Source organism: Fukomys damarensis, unplaced genomic scaffold, assembly GCF_012274545.1.
Source record: "Fukomys damarensis isolate Sample0158 unplaced genomic scaffold, DMR_v1.0_HiC HiC_scaffold_32, whole genome shotgun sequence".
Taxonomy (NCBI): Eukaryota; Metazoa; Chordata; class Mammalia; order Rodentia; family Bathyergidae; genus Fukomys; species Fukomys damarensis.
This window is the reverse complement of record NW_022900944.1, coordinates 44,907,870-44,923,745: the sequence shown is the minus strand read 5'-3', so window position 1 is coordinate 44,923,745 and position 15,876 is coordinate 44,907,870. Positions and strand designations below refer to the sequence as shown.

Here is a 15,876-nt window from a genome sequence, read left to right as displayed (position 1 = left end):
AACTTTTTTTTTTTTTTTTTTTTTTACTGTAACCAAGGTTGGCTTCAGTACAAATTAGACAGTGAATCTCAATGGTCAGAAAATGGCACTCTCAATTTTAACATATTGCATGATTTGCACAACTTTTGTCAACGCAATGGCAAATGGTCAGAAATCCCCTAATGCAAGCCTTCTTCTACCTACCCTCTTGCCCCTCCCTCTGTCAAACCTGTTCACCCTCTCAGGTACTTCTAGCCCAAACTCTGTCCTCCACCCCTCCTGACTCCCACCTTCCATCTGGCTGATCACTCAGTGCCCGCACCTCCCCACCCCATAACCCGACCAGCTCTTCCATCTCCTCATGTGCTTCTTCACTTCTACCATCTTGTGACCTTCACCTCCACCATCTTGTGACACTTCCTCATCTCTGCCATCTTGTGTCTCTCCACCACATACCAGCTCTCTCCCTGCTCCTTCAGCCCTGCCCAAACAGGAAAGTGAGGTAACAACCACTTCTCTGCTTGCTTTTTCTTCCCCAACTTCCTCAAAAGAAACAGGAAAGCAAAACTCTGCCAAAAAAAAAGTAAAATCCTCTCCTGGCCCTGCCTATTTACATATCAACAACTTGTTTGGCAGGCTACATTACAAATAAATTCCATCAGGCCCTATTGTTTTCTACATAAATATTGGAAAATATAAGGTTTTAAAATAATTCAAAGAGGGCCGGGGATTTAGCTCAGTGGTTCGGTGGCCTGCCTTGTAAGCGCAAGTACCCGAGTTCAATCCCCGGTACCAAAAATAAAATATATAAAAAATAAAATAATTCAAAGAAAATGTAATGCTTAAGAACGGAGCTCAAAGACCAAATGCTAGGTTACAGCCCAGTGCCAGCTACAGATTGCTTGCTCCATAGTAAAATCAGCTGCCATGTCCTGCCAGGCAAGAAAATCTTTAAAAAATATATTATAAATTCTGGCTAATTGACAAATGTACTTTTCATCTTCAATTTTAAATAATGTTTGTTTGGTGTACAGTTTCCAGATGTTTAATTAGTGTATTTAAAACATTTCTTTTACATGGCAAATTCTTAAATTATAATTATGGATTAACTTGACCTTTTGCTTACAGATTTCTGCTTACAGACTTCTGCCAATAACTATAATACAAGATTATGATACTGTTATAAAGCACTTTTACTCCTTCTGATTCTAATTGGAAGAGATCTCTGTTAATTGACCTGCAAAAGTTTTGACTAGTATTAATTAAAAGAGATGTTATAATTCAATTGGCCAAATATATTTGAGTGCACCCTAGTTTCATTAATTGTCTTATATGTTTGTGTTTGGCCAATTGTATTTTTGATAAAAGTCATTAAAGGCATGCCTTCTTTTTCTCCCAAGTTGCTAGCTGATCAAAATGATGTCAAAGATTAATTTTGATTGCAATGCAAATTGCTGTCTACATTCAGTAACTCAAAAAAGTGTATAGATATATATGTTTTATTGGTTACAAATTATTAATTGTTACAACTTGGCTTTACAGGTTAAATAAAAAATTGTCAGGCCAGGGATTTAGCTCAGTGGTTCCACCACCTGCCTCGCAAATGCAAGGACCTGAGTTCAATCTCTGGTACAAAAAAAAAAATTGTCAAGATAATTAAGATATAACCCTAATAATTATTGCTAAATACGTTGTTATAAAATGTCTACCTTGAGCCAGGCATGGTGGTGCACACCTGTAATCCCAGAACTTGGGAGGCTGAGGCAGGAGAATTGCTGTGAGTTCAAGACCAGCCTGAGCTATATAGGGAGTTCCAGGTTAGTCTCAACTACATAGTGAGACCCTGTCTCAAAAAACAAAACAAAAAAAGAGATAAAAACAAACAAAAGAAAAAAGAAATGTTTACACTGGTGATCATCAAAGAGTTGAGTTCTAAATATGTTACTATGATATGTTTATATTGGTCATCTTCAAAATATATTTTCTGTGGAAAAACAAGGTGTTATTAAAAAAAGATCCTTTTGGTACCCAGCTATTTTATAGGACAGAAATTTCATATAACTGCAATAATTATTATTACTACTTTTCTGGTGTACAAAATGTATTCATGTTCTCTGACTATACAGGTCTCCCAACATATTGTTTATGGCAATAACCTTTTGATACAGGTATTTGCCCTTCTGCTTTACCTACTCATGATTACAGGTACATTTGTAGACCCATACACTTTCCTTAGGTGGCATCTTGTCAAAAGATAATAACAAGTAAGAGTTTCCTGGCTTTTTGTTTTTATTTTTCTAGAGGGGAATCAGTACATTTAACAATGGCTATTTTATACTAAGATACACATCCAAGTTTGTTGATAAGATAATGTCATGACTGTCATGCTAAAGTATTGTTATTATTATTATTATTATTATTATGTGTGACTCCTGATACCAAGTTTTTTCTGTTAATATTCTACAGGAAATCAATTATTATAACAACCATGATTGATAAAAATAATAGTCCTCTAACTATATTTTAGATTCCAGGGTGCTAGCTACCCTGATAAAGTTATGATAGTTAAGGTCTTACTGTACTGCTGATGTCACTGATCTTCTCTTCTGGGTGTTCAACCACCAAAGTGCAGAGACCAACACTAAAAGGTAAATGATCTAAGAAGACCACTGATAGTTTGGCCCTGGCCCTCCAAGGTCATCACAGATCTAAGGTATGAAGGAACCTTTTCTATAATACCTTACATAACCTCTTGAGCAGGGAGATTTCTGGACACTAGAGGACAAATGTAATGTGTGTTAAAGGAGAGTCACCAAGAGAAAAAGTATCCCATGCTTTCTCTGAAAGCAACTTGGTCAAGCAAGGCTCATGACCCATCCTAATGGCTGACACTGACAGAGAAGCTACACATGGTTCCAAAATAAAGCCTGAAGAGACTTAACGGACCTTGACAGATAGCAAGATGTTCATATTGATTGACAAGTTAAAGTCTCACTTTAACTTGGTCTTAAACACCCACCAGAAAAGAATAACCAGAAGAAGCAGTCAACAAACAGGCAAGCACTAGTGATAGAGAGACTTTTGAGGCCTACCACTCCACCTCCTTATAAGGGATAGATCTCCAAGTGGTAAACCAGATATCCTAGTCTCATAAAAGGCTACAACATCTTCTGAACATCACCCTCCACTATCTCCATGTCACTATCTCAGGTGGTTGGATGTGTATGTCCATTTACTCCATTGGTTCACTCTAATTCCCATCCCCCTAGATTTTAACCTGTCTTTCTCAAGTACTGGCAATTTATCCACAGTTTGGGGATCCTTACCAATGGGTTTCCCATTCCCTACACAAACCACTGACCTGATATACCTGGGGAAAAATGACATCACTCACCTTGCTTACTCCCTCTTTATCACTGAAGAGCACCTGGTCTGCCTATCCAATGGCCTATACTTCATCTGTCCCCAGGAGGCATTCTGATGCCTCAATAGATCTGAAATTTTTTGTTACATAGCGTTTCTCAGCCCTCCCTTGACCATCTATACGGAATCCCAGATGTTTGAAAAGATCCTCCCATGGTCAGAGGTCAACAAAAGGGCAGCCTCCCTCTTGGTTCCCTTCTTGATGGGAGCAGGGGTCCTCACTTGCATGACAATGGGTATAGAAGGTATCCCTACCTCTACACATTTCTATCAGGCATTGTCAACAGAGAGCTCAGAAGACATGGACAGAATAAACCAATCCCTAAACACAGTTCAGGACCAGATTAATTCCCTAGCAGCTGTCATGCTCCAAAATAGACATGCCCTCAACATGCTAACAGCAGCCCAAGGGGAAACGTGCCAGGCTCTAGGTGAACAGAGGTGTTATTTTGTTTAAAAATCAGACATAGTCAAGGCAAAGGTTAAAGAATTACAACAATGCATCAAAAACCTTAAGAAATAACGGGGTACATGGGGAATGACCCAAGCCTACTCCTGGCTCCCACAGATTATGCTATGGCTACTTCCCTTATTGGGCCCACTAACCTCTGTGTGTCTTCTGGCCATGATAGGCCAGTGTCTGTTCCTCTGTTTTCAAAATTTCTTGCAGAAATGCATGAGGGCAGTCACAGGACTTGTCATGGCAGGGTACCAGCCACTGTGACTGAAGGAGGAAGACCCCATCTATTGCTGCCCCATCAGATCCAGGTTTAGCCCCAATCCTTGCCCCTTTGTCATCTTGAAGCAGCTCCAGAAAAAGAGACCTTCACCCAACAACCATAAAACAAAAGCCTGGAATGTTAAATTTCCCTCATCGTAAGATGGCTGCTACATAAAATAACTTTCCCCTTCCCATAATGCTCTGCTTCTCACCTAAAATATGGCTTCTACCAAGGACAGTCTTCTTCCCAACACGCCCCTCTTCCCGCCAAGAATAACCTGATACTTGCTACCTCCTAGCAACTAGTGATGTCACAAGCTCCCCCAATCCCTAGCCACTATATCACTGAATCCCACCCCAGCTCCTGTAGGCCCCACCCCAGTCCTATAAGAAGTGCTCCCTGTCTCAGTCATATTGCTCTCTCTCATTTGATTGGAGATGGTCGGGCAGATTGTCCGTACAATAAAGACTTGTAGTGGTTCTGGGGAAAAAAATTAGCTTCTGGGAAGAAAAAAATTACATATATTGTACATGAGGATTTATTGGAATCAATTGCATAACATAATTCTTTGAGATAATCTCTGAACACCCCAGGAGAAGAGAAGGGGAAGTTTAAACTCCCTACCTGGGGGAAAATGCAAATTAGACAACAGGCACCACTCAGAGTTTCAATTATGCTTTCAGCATGTTTCCACTCAAAATGTCCTCTGGGCTTAATGCAAATGTCACAAAAAGACAAACTTTAGCTGGGAGACAAAACCACAATTGAAATGGGAAGTTTGGCATGTGAATTAAAGGGCTTAATCTTCCTGACCTTGATTTTATGCCTTTCTATTTCTTTCTTTTGAATGTGAGTCTTAAGGAGAAAAATCCAAAAGGCAAGGATTTCTTCCCATTTAGAAATACATGAAGGAGCAAATTAAGTTGTATTATGATCCCTCAGGATATATGAAAATGCAGATGGATTTAAGTTTATCTACGAAATATAGAACAATTCTGCTCATAGAGCTAGGTATGAATTGATGGATTTTGCACTCTTCTTATAAGTACGTCGGTGTTCATCTGCGCCACACACAGTCACATCTCAGCTGGGAACATGGTGCTAAGTGTATACATTTGTTAGACTTGCAGACCAGTCTGCACACAAGTTGTAGAGCCTCTGGGAGTGGGTGCTCAGACTTTCCTTACTTGTGCAAGGACATGTATGAAACAGGTCTGTAGGGTCTGAAACAGTCATCCTGAGAACTGTATCCTCCCTGCAGACAGATATCTTCTCCCAGGCCCTCTGTAGCTACCCATGAGAGAATGGCTGTTTCAGTAGTGTGCTGGCAATAGGAAGTCCTGATTTGTAGCAACTCTCAACTTCAATGACTCTCATTTTCAAGGTAAATACTCTAAACACTGCTAATTTCAAGGTACCAATGTGCCTTCAGCTGCCTTGCTAATTTTCTAAAGTCTTCATCTGTTCACAGGAGCACCTGTATTTGGCATCTCTGGAGAGGAGGAAGTGTCCCTGTGTAGCAGAAGGTAGATCTTTCTTTCACAGCTGGCTCAGGTACCTTGGCCTAGTTAGAAACAGAATTCAATGGTCCCATCAGCACAAGAGTCTCCATGGTGGCTCATCTGCAAATCTTTGCAGGACATGGGAAGCAATGCCTTTCTAAGAACTAAAGTGGCAGTCTGTTCAGAAATATCAGATGGACTTGCCCCAAGATACAGATCATCACTAAACTGCTTTTCACATCCCTGGATATCCCACTGTCATCCAACTTTTAAAGAACTCACTCGCAGGGGCTTGTCCATGGGTTCTTTGGACCTATTCCAATCAAGCAAGAGCAAGAATTCCTTCTGTTTTCTCATTTCCCAGTGTTCTGGTCAATCGGGCTTTTTACTCACAAATGTTCAGGCAGACTCTGTGACACAATAGGCACATGGCCCAGCCTCAGGTCATTCTACTGTCATGGTTCCTGCAAGCAGCAGACTGAATCCTGAGCTCCAAGTTTGGCCAAGTCACCACTGACATTGACAGAACCTCTGTAAGGTTCTGGGAGTGTTCCTAGCCAGGACTAACCCATGAGTGGATTTTGCTATGATAGATGCATAATACACATAAAACAGTCTTAGTATCATCTCCTGTGCCACTTCTAATTTTGATAAAATAGTTTCGATTCTATTACATCAGCAACAGATATAATGAATGATTCAGACAAGTGATCCTCAACAGAAACCTAGTTCTGCCATGTAAACTCTTAACAATTCCTCTTGAAAAAACAAAGACCCCATATCTGATTTCAGGGGGCTTTTTCTGTCCACAATTAAAAACTGAGCTGTTCACTCTAACTATTCTTTTCCATCAAGCGTGTCTTGGTAGTTAGAATCATTATGCATCTATATTTCAAATTAGAATCACAGACAGCCTAGTGCACACCCACACCCACACACACACACACACCCCTGTTTGTTGAATGAATACACAGAAGAACTACAACTTGGCACTGAAGCAAATTTGAAATTCCCCGTAAATAACTGAAACGATGGTGCAACCTCTTGTGAAGGTTTCGGCGAGTCAATTTGAAAGTCACCTTTTTGGCAAAAGAGAGATCATGGGTTCAACAAGTTTGAGAATCACCAAGTCATGGGTTTACAGGGATCTCTTCTTGTTATTTTCAGGTTACTACAGCATATATCTTACAAACCCTTTAGTTTTGATGTACCAAATAATCACCTGCGCTCCTGTCTCCGTCCCTGCTAGCGTCTCTAGGGAAGCTAAATGGAAGAAGAGATTCAAGGATATTTGACTTTGGAATTGTGGTCATTGGAACACTTGGCAGAGGGGCCTTGGCTGTGTTTAAATGGGATTCTTAAGCCAACTGCGTGGCTGCCCAGCAGCTGATGCCAGAGTGATTTTCCAAGCAGCATTCTGCTGCAGGAACAGATGTTCCTAGGGAGGAGGGGCCTGCAAGGAGGACTATTTCTGCAGGAGAACGTGGACATGTAGGGAGAAGGTGGAGAAAAGCACAAAGTATTGGCCTCCCAGCCTAGCCCTATGGACCTAGTTCAGGGAGAGGGAAAGCTGTGGATGCAAACTTGAAAACTCCAGAGCTACAAGCCACTCAGGTATTTCCAAGCACTATTACTCTGGATCCTAACAAATAGCAGTAGTGAGTGCAACTTGGCCTCATGTCTGTGTGGAGTACAGCCTTGCTCGGCTCTGGGGCAGGGAAGCTGAAAGCAACAGTGGGGTCTTTAGGCATCTGGAAGGGTGTGTGTCTCTGAGGGTGTTGGGGAAGGGTTTTTCCCAGAGGGCAGAGGGAGGACATTTCCTCCAGGAGCTTCCCAGGAATGGCAGTCAAAAAGAGGACAAGGGAGCATTTGTGAGTTTACGCCAGAGATGCTCTCTGCTCTTCCAGAAATGACTGGAATAAAACCCCTAGTGGAGTGGGGATTTAGCTCTGTGGTGCCACTGCCTGCCTCAAAAGCACAAGGTCCTGAGTTCAATCCCTGGTACAAACAACAACAACAACAACAACAACAACAACAACAACAACCCAAAAACCCTCTGGGGACGGATGGATTGAGGTCCTTAGATTGTGCCAGTGGGGAGCTTATAGGTAAGTGGAATGCAAGTAATATTTGTTTAATCTTATCTTTGTCCCAAATTTGAAAAGCATAAAGAAATCCAGGTTACCATTTAGAAGGTCTAGTTCTTTCTGAGTGAAACTGTTTGCTTGTCCTGGATACATTCAAGACACATCTGTATGACTGTTCACCAGGAATGTTGTGGGACAGATTCTGACATCAGGGGGTGACTCTTAAAATTGGGAAATCCTATTACTCTGAAGCTCAACATCTTTATCCAGTAAAATATTAAAATGCCATTTTTTCACTTACGATGTCTGACACAGTAGGCAGCGGGGACTAAATGCCAATCTAATGATAAAAAAGTGTACTCTCTGCCTTCGTGATATTTCGAACCTGGAAGAAGACCCATGGTTCTGTGGACAGCTGTCATATTGGAGCATCAGTGTTCCGTTTTGTCATTATATCAAAGGGCCAAATAAGCAGCATATGGTAGAAATTATAGGCAGGCAGATCACAATTCAATAAAATAAATGTTTTCTAGCAGCAAGAGAAAGTCAACCAATGAGTGGGCTCCTCACTCCCAGAGGAATCTGAGGAGAAGAATTATCAGCAGGTGTTTCTCACTTTACTGAGCTCTCAAAAATTGCTTATAACACAAGTTTCTGTCTAACTTCACAGTATTTGTTATAAAATTGAACATGTTTTTCTACATCACGGACCTCCAAGGTTATATGTTTCATTGTACAATTGATTTTTTTTCACATAAAATTTCACCAACCTATCTCTGGTAGGTTTGTTTCCCAAGCTACTTTATCCATGAAAGTGGACAAACTAGTTGGGTATCATAAATATGTAAGACATCAAGCTTTGGTGTACGACCTAGCAGAGAGTCCCAGGGAGACACTGCTTATACTTGTTCCACACTGGCTCAGCCACGATGAGTGGATGAGTGGCTATGGCTTTGAGGGTGTTTGTTCACATGAACACATGTTGAGGATTGCCCAAGTTACCCCCGGATGCTCAAGTGAGTCTATGAGACCTCTCAGGGTTGCTTTCTCACGTTTGATGTTTATCTTCTATAGTAGTTCCTACCTCTGGAGCCACTCTGTATATGCCGAGCCAGAAAGTGGTCAAATGCTTAAATATCTTTTCTTTCACTTTTCCTCCAGACTCAGCAAGGCAGTATTTTATGGATGAGGAAAATTGGGGCTCAAAGAGATTAAGAAAATTCTGAAGGTCACACGTGCATAAATCGTATAACTGAAGCACTGCTCTTTGCATCCATTGTAGAATCCTTTCCTAGCACCTGAGAGAGAGGTTCAAGTTTTGTTTATCATAAAAGTCATAGATAATCTCTAATGAGTGTGTGTATGAACATCTTTTATAGGAAAATCCAGAAATATTTTGAACATTCCATCCTTCTTTGGATGTTTCTATGCAGAGATGGTCTTGTGCTGCCTGGATCCCAGAGTTCTACAGATATTTCCAGAGGACAGCAGTGTTTGCAGGGCCAAATACCTGTGGATATTCCCAAGGTATTAACAAAGTTGGTGGTTTGACAGTAGTCACTAGGGATGCCAATTAAACTGCAATGGCCTTGAAACTACAACTTGTATACCTTGGATATTTTCATGACCTGCCCTTTGGTAACTGGGGGAACTTTGTGAGGGCAAGTTTCCTACTGGTGCATCTCCATCTCTCTGGCTAGAATGAGTATGAGCTCTGGCACAGAGCTGGCCCTCAAAAGATAGTGGATTCTTTTGGTTGTAACCAATTATTTCATTCACCCCCACCCTAATTGCAGTGGATGAGACACATCAGCTGTGATTACAATTGTTTCTGTCTAGTGGACAAGACCTCATCAGGAAATTAAAATACAATGATCTGACTTGCAATACACGAAGCACAGTGTATTCCTTTATGAATATATGGGCTTTCTGATGTAAGCCAGAAAACTATCAGCCCCTAGGTCACATCTGTTCATCCTCCAATTGCCAAGAGGTTTTATCGCATCCCTTATGCCACACGGCACCATCTTTAGCTGCAGCCTCACGGGTGTGGAGGGCGCCTGCCAGGAGTGTTCCCTCACTTGTTAGAGGCATCCCACATCCCTGCGATTTCTTCACTCAGCAACAACAGACCCTGTGCATTTCCCTAGAAGTAAAAGCCAATGCAGATGCAGGCTTCTGTTCTGCTTTCTGTCCTATCCCGATCATCATGGGAAGCACAGGAGCCAAATGTAAATCATACCTTGCCATCAAAAGTGGCAACTTTTGCAACTGAAGGATTCTTATGGGGAATCTCAAGTATATTACTGTGATTACAGAAGGCCCCACATATCTGGAAATGTTCCTTTGCATGTATTCATGGCAAGTGTAAGGTTTCTGAGATATATATATATGCTTCAAGCTGAAGCATATGGTCCCACACAACTGTGATAGTTACTATAATGAATCACAGATGTTTAAATGGATGTAATCTGAAAACACTTAAATGCTAAGATGCTGGAATCTTACTGCAAACACCACAAAGTGAAGATCTTTGGAGTATGATGATTTTCAAATACTAACACTGGGACTATGATTTACACACCTCAAGATGATAGGCAGAAAGGAAAGACATTCTTCTCTCTTTAAGGAATCAGTGTTCAAAGCAACCAAGAAATCTCAAAGCAATAGAAATGATTGTTCTTTCGATGACTGAATTGCAGCCTTCTCTAGAATTATGGGTAAGCATCTTGTAATCATTTTTCAAAACACAAGCAACAAAAAATAAAAATGCTGTCAACTGGAGTGAAATAGGGAAAGTACCCATTGACCATCCCATCAGCTTCATTTCCTCCGTGACTATAAAAGGTGGTGTGAACTTTACCAAGTTCATAAACTATATACACACATGCACAGTTAGTAGGTAGGTCAGATCTTAATACCTCTTGAAAACTGCATACAGCACTAGAGCCTGACTGATACACCAGTATAAGTAGGTAGATCTATTTCATTTTCTTCCACGACTTCATACTCCCTCTTAGAATAGAGATGCTCGCCAGGGGTGGCACAGGGCATAACCTCAGCCCATAGGAGGCTGAGGCAGGAGGACTGCTATGAGCTCAGGGCCAGCCTGAACTACAGAGTAGCATACTGCCTCAAAAAATATATATAAAACAAAGTATGGAGATGCTGTCACGAAAGTATTTCCCTATCACTGGACACTTAGGTGTTTCCTGCTTCAAAAATATCAGCTCCTTGCCTACCTTTCATGCCTTTTGCACATATGTTCAAGTAGGTGAGGTCTCCTCCCAGAAATTGCTGGTTAAAACTTATTTAAATACTGCTGAATCATTCACTAGGAAGCTTTATCAATTTGGACTGTGGCCTACAACGGGTAAGTGTGCTCTTTCCCTATACTAACAACTGGTAAACTGTTTATTTATTTATTGCCAATTTGAAGTTTGTAAGAAGCTATGGGGCGCTTCTGCAGATTGTTTATGAATAACAAGGTTAGACATCTCCCAATATTGACTGTTTCTAGCTCCCATTTTTGTGCTCTGCCTGCTCGCTCACAATGCTCAGGAGTTCAAACTGCAACTGCTTCTTCCCTTGCTTTGCTCCTTAGCGGACAGCGAGCTTCTCAAAGACAGAAAAGCATCCTGTTTGCCTTCCTACCATCAGGACTCAGCAGGGGCCCCGTGGACTGTGTATTTGCATGCATACAGGAGGCTGATCTTTCTGCACAACATGGCTGTTCCCCAGAGTCACTCTCTCAAGGACAGCACAGTTCAAGCTCTCACCCTCCTGGGATTCCTTCCTCAGCGTCCCTCTTACTGTGTCTTCCTCACAGGAATAAAGCCCCCAGATTGCCAGCCCATCACCTGCTGTCTCCCGCACTAGCAGAGTCTAGTGAACAGCCGGCCCTTGGCAAATACTTCCAAAGTGAGTTGGTCTTCTATGATCTGTCACACGGTTTCCATGCCAGATGCCTTGCTGGCACCTGACCCTGAGAGGCGCAGTCTGCGGTCCTGTCTTCCTGCTTCTGCTTCCTCTCCGGGGAGTGGCAGGGAGCAAGATTCAATGGGCGTGAGCTCTGACTGATGGCTCTGTGGGCCACGCTGCGGAAGGAGCTAGCTTATTTTTTGATGAGCTACTCATATTTAATATGCAAAACTAAGTACATAAATATTAAAATGAAAGAACCAACACATTCACATATGACCTAAGTGCTCTTGCGTTTGCCCCATGAACCATACTGTCCGTGGTAATTCCTCTAGGGCCTCTAGACTGAGGTGGAAACTAGGTCATGAGCAGAAAGCTGTCTTGAAGGGAGAGGAAGGACGCCTCCCAGTTGGCAACTCGTGTTCGGCATCAGCGGGAGGTAGAGCCTTATGTTGGCATTGATTTGGGGTGTAGCTAAGGCCAACCAGGGGTGCCATCTCAAGGGGTGGCCCCCGGATGTGGGTCAGCGGGAAGACAGGAGCAAGTAGAGATTATTGGGATGAAGCGAGGCACTGCGCATCGGTGCCACTGGGATCCCCAGGGGCTTCTGCAGCGGTGGGGGTACCCAGGAGATGCTGATCTCCCTTGGACGGGGATGGAGACGTGTGCAGAACACGTGAAAGGGAAATGCTACTATGACGTTGGCACAGGGCTTCCTGCCCATTTAGTTATTCACAGGAGCTGTGTAGAGAAAGTCTCACTGCTTGCTCGTGGGCCCAGCAGAGATGCTGAACTCACAGGCTGCACTAACCCTCAGACAGATGGGCAGGAAGGAGGGCCTAAAATCCACAGCTTGTGGATCCGCTGAGCAGCGAACGACGTTCTGAACCAGGAATGTGGAATCGGCAGCCCGCATGCCCTGTCTGGCCTCTACCTATAAATTAAGTCCTGTGGAACACAGCCACACAAGTCATTCGCACATCTTCCGTGGCTGCTTCTGTGCCACAGCCGCAGTGCTGGGTAGACACAAGGAAGACCTTCTGGCTTACAAGCCTTAAGCATTTTATATTTGTTCCTTTCTGGAAAAGGTTTGCTGGTCCCTGCTCTAGGCCAAGGTCACAACTTTCCACATTCTACAAGAGATCCATGCTAAGCCTGTCCAATGCTCAGGCAAACAAATTCATCCACGTTGTATTTCACACTGTACATTTCACGACTAACTGCAAAGATAATCAGCAGAATGGGGAAAATGAATCACAGACACTTACCTAAATGTTATCTCAATGCTTGGGCATGGACTTTAATTTTGTAAAATACAATCCGCTGGGAGAAATTTTCCACTCAAAATAGAATCTCAAGAGGCTCAGCTTTTTCAATGCACTTCTTAAATTCATTACCAGTCATTACATATATGGACAAGCACTTAGAGAGAAGACGAACATACCCTGATGAGCAGGAAGGTATTGTATATGCATATTTATGTATCTCAAACAATAATTTAATTTAGAGCAAAAAATGAGCTGGTTCATGCTTTTATGCTTTATCAAGTTTTTAAGATCCATTTTCCACACTTGAAGTGACCTCTCTCTCTCTATCTGCCTCTATCTCTATCTCTCTTTCTGTGGTTCTAGAGAATGAACTCAGGGCCTCCAGACTGAGCTACATCCCCAGCTCTTTTATTTTTTTCTTTTAATTAAAAAAATACTTTTGAGAAAGGGTCTTGCTAAGCACTCAGTTGCTTAGGCTGTGCTCAGATGTATGATTCTCCTGCCTCAGCTTCCAGGAGTGATGGGATTACCACCAATAAGCCTGGATGATCCTTCATTTCTAAATGCGATTTGTCATTTTTTTCTTATAGGGAATCTGTTATTATTCCCTTCCACATGACTAAAAAAAAAAGTCTGGTTTTCTTTCTTGCATTATTAAAGTGAAAACATTCGGAAATTTAGCTTCCTGGAAAATATAATAGAAATTATGCAGGCCAAATATGATAGAGAAATAGTGATTGTATTAATTTTTCCCTCTGATAAAGGTTTGATTCATTAGCAAAAACCAAAATAACCATTTCTTTGAGCAAAAGAACAAAAAGAAAGAGAGAAACCAAGAAGCCTTCAGACTGTTTCATTGTCTCCACAAACTTAGGTGCTGTACTGGAGAACTGAAAAGGAGCATTCACTGTGCATTTCAAGTGCTGGCCAATCTAACGAACTCAGAACTCCATGCAAACTCTGGTACACATTTCCTCTTTAATTTTATAAGTTCATATGATGGTTTCCTGTGTTCTCCCTCAATGCCTTTTTAGTAAAGTGTCATGCATATGTGTTCTTCCAACATTCACATGGCCCTGAGTGACAAAAGCATGCAGTTCTGGGTTGGAGAAGGGGTATAAAAATGAAATCAGGTGATCTGAACTCAACAAGAGCCGGTGCCACTCACTGCTCACTAATAGCAACTTAGAAAATATTAATAATGCTGTAAAAAACAAACAGTTGTAACTCTAATAGCCCTTGCAGAAGTAGAACCTACTCATAAAGGTAAGGCCCTTCCTTCTGCTGAGACTTTCTCCAGAGGGTTTGGGATGGATTTGAGAGGGTCAGACACAGTGGATGGTTCCTGAAGAGTTCTTTATAATGAAAGAGAATAGGGAAGGAGAACAACAATTAAGACAAAGAAGAGCGGGGGTATCATCAGAGGGAGAAGGGAAGGAAAAGAGGGCAGGACTGTGGAGATGGTAGATGATCACACACGTGGCCCCTGGTTTCCAAACCCTCAGTGAACCTACCTTCCTCTCCCATATTTCGTGTGTTAGTTTCTTGCAAAAATTGTTTGGAAAAAGAGATCACTAGTAAGACACAAGATCCAGGGCAAGATAGACCATGAGGACACATGCCCCTAGGGATCAGTATACATTAATGAGAGGGCTTTGAATTCCCTCAACTTATAGAAATTGGGGCTCAACTTCATTTTAACTAGTCCTCCGGGTGTTACGAGGGCCCACAAACACCTGGCTTTTATTTACCATTTACTCGGGTTTTTCATGAGCCAGGCATTGTATGAAGGTGGTTTATGCATTACATCGCTGTCACACCAGTTTTCACAAGGGTGTGTGAATTAGGATGATTTCCCTACTTACAGATGAAAAGATCAAGCCTGAAGGGGTGGTGAGACAGGTGCTCAGTCTTGAAGCTCCCAGCTCTTGAGTCTCATTCAGAAAACTCAGTCTCCACAATCGTGTAGAGTTTCATGCAGACAGAGAAGAAAGTTTTGCTTCTACCCTTAAGGAGAGTCTTCCCGGTGAGTCAGCTGTTTTAAATAAGGTGATAATGCCACATGATGGTGACTACGTCGCAAGCCAGACTGGGTACTCTGGGAAAAACCAAAGTGTGGGCCACAGGAAGAAAAGGCCTTTGCTTCATCTTCAGCATTGAGGTAACCACAGATTGGTTGCACAAGTGACTTCAAGTAAGCCCCACCACTGCAGCATGGATGCATCTAATCTCGGCCTCACACACTATTCCTAACTCCTTCAGAGAAGAACAGGTCTTTGCGGCAGCGGAGCGCTAGGTGGAACCACAAGAGCCTTATCAGCCCTGTTTAAATGTAATAGATCTACCTGTAAAGTACTGTTTTTGAAAATAATACAAAGTGCAGCACAGGTATCAAAATGTAAAGGCAAAAGTTGGGTAAGAGAAATGAAATGTGTGTTTGAAGGGATGAGATTATTCTTGGTTAGATTCTGAAAAGGAGATAAATGGAGAGAAAATTTAAGAACAAAGACAGTATCCTATGTTTTATGCTCTTGAATTTAAACTAGCAAAGAATCCAAAAGACCCTAAATTTTCATTTCTCAAGTTACTTATGTATCTTTGTAGTTAAAGATTTCTCTTATAGTTAAAGGCAGGAGAGAGGATTTTTACTGACAATTGAAAGTAGTATAATCTCTTGATCTTCCATGTGTTTATTGCAAATAGCCTGGGATTGACACAGACCGGGCTTGAAGTACAGTTCCAACACCAGCATTGTGAACTTTCCAAGGAGCCTGTTAGGAATACAGATCCTCAAGCCCCTCCTCCGTCCTAATGAATCAGAAGCTCTGTGGGTCTCCGAGCCCAGCAACCCATGTCTGTTCAAGCTCAAGGGTGAGAACTTTTGGTACACACTGAACGCCCCTCATTTGAAAATCCAAAATGCTCCAAAATCCCAAATTGCACCACGCTGACTGGTGTGCTAGTTACTTTTCTC

At 42.1% G+C, this 15,876-nt stretch overlaps 1 protein-coding gene across 2 annotated transcripts in view; it reads right to left on the bottom strand.

Annotated features, from left to right (window-relative positions):
- Cdh13 (cadherin 13) overlaps positions 1 to 15,876 on the bottom strand; it is a 962,550-nt gene that overhangs the window by 609,052 nt on the left and 337,622 nt on the right. The gene's annotated exons all lie outside the window — the stretch shown is intronic.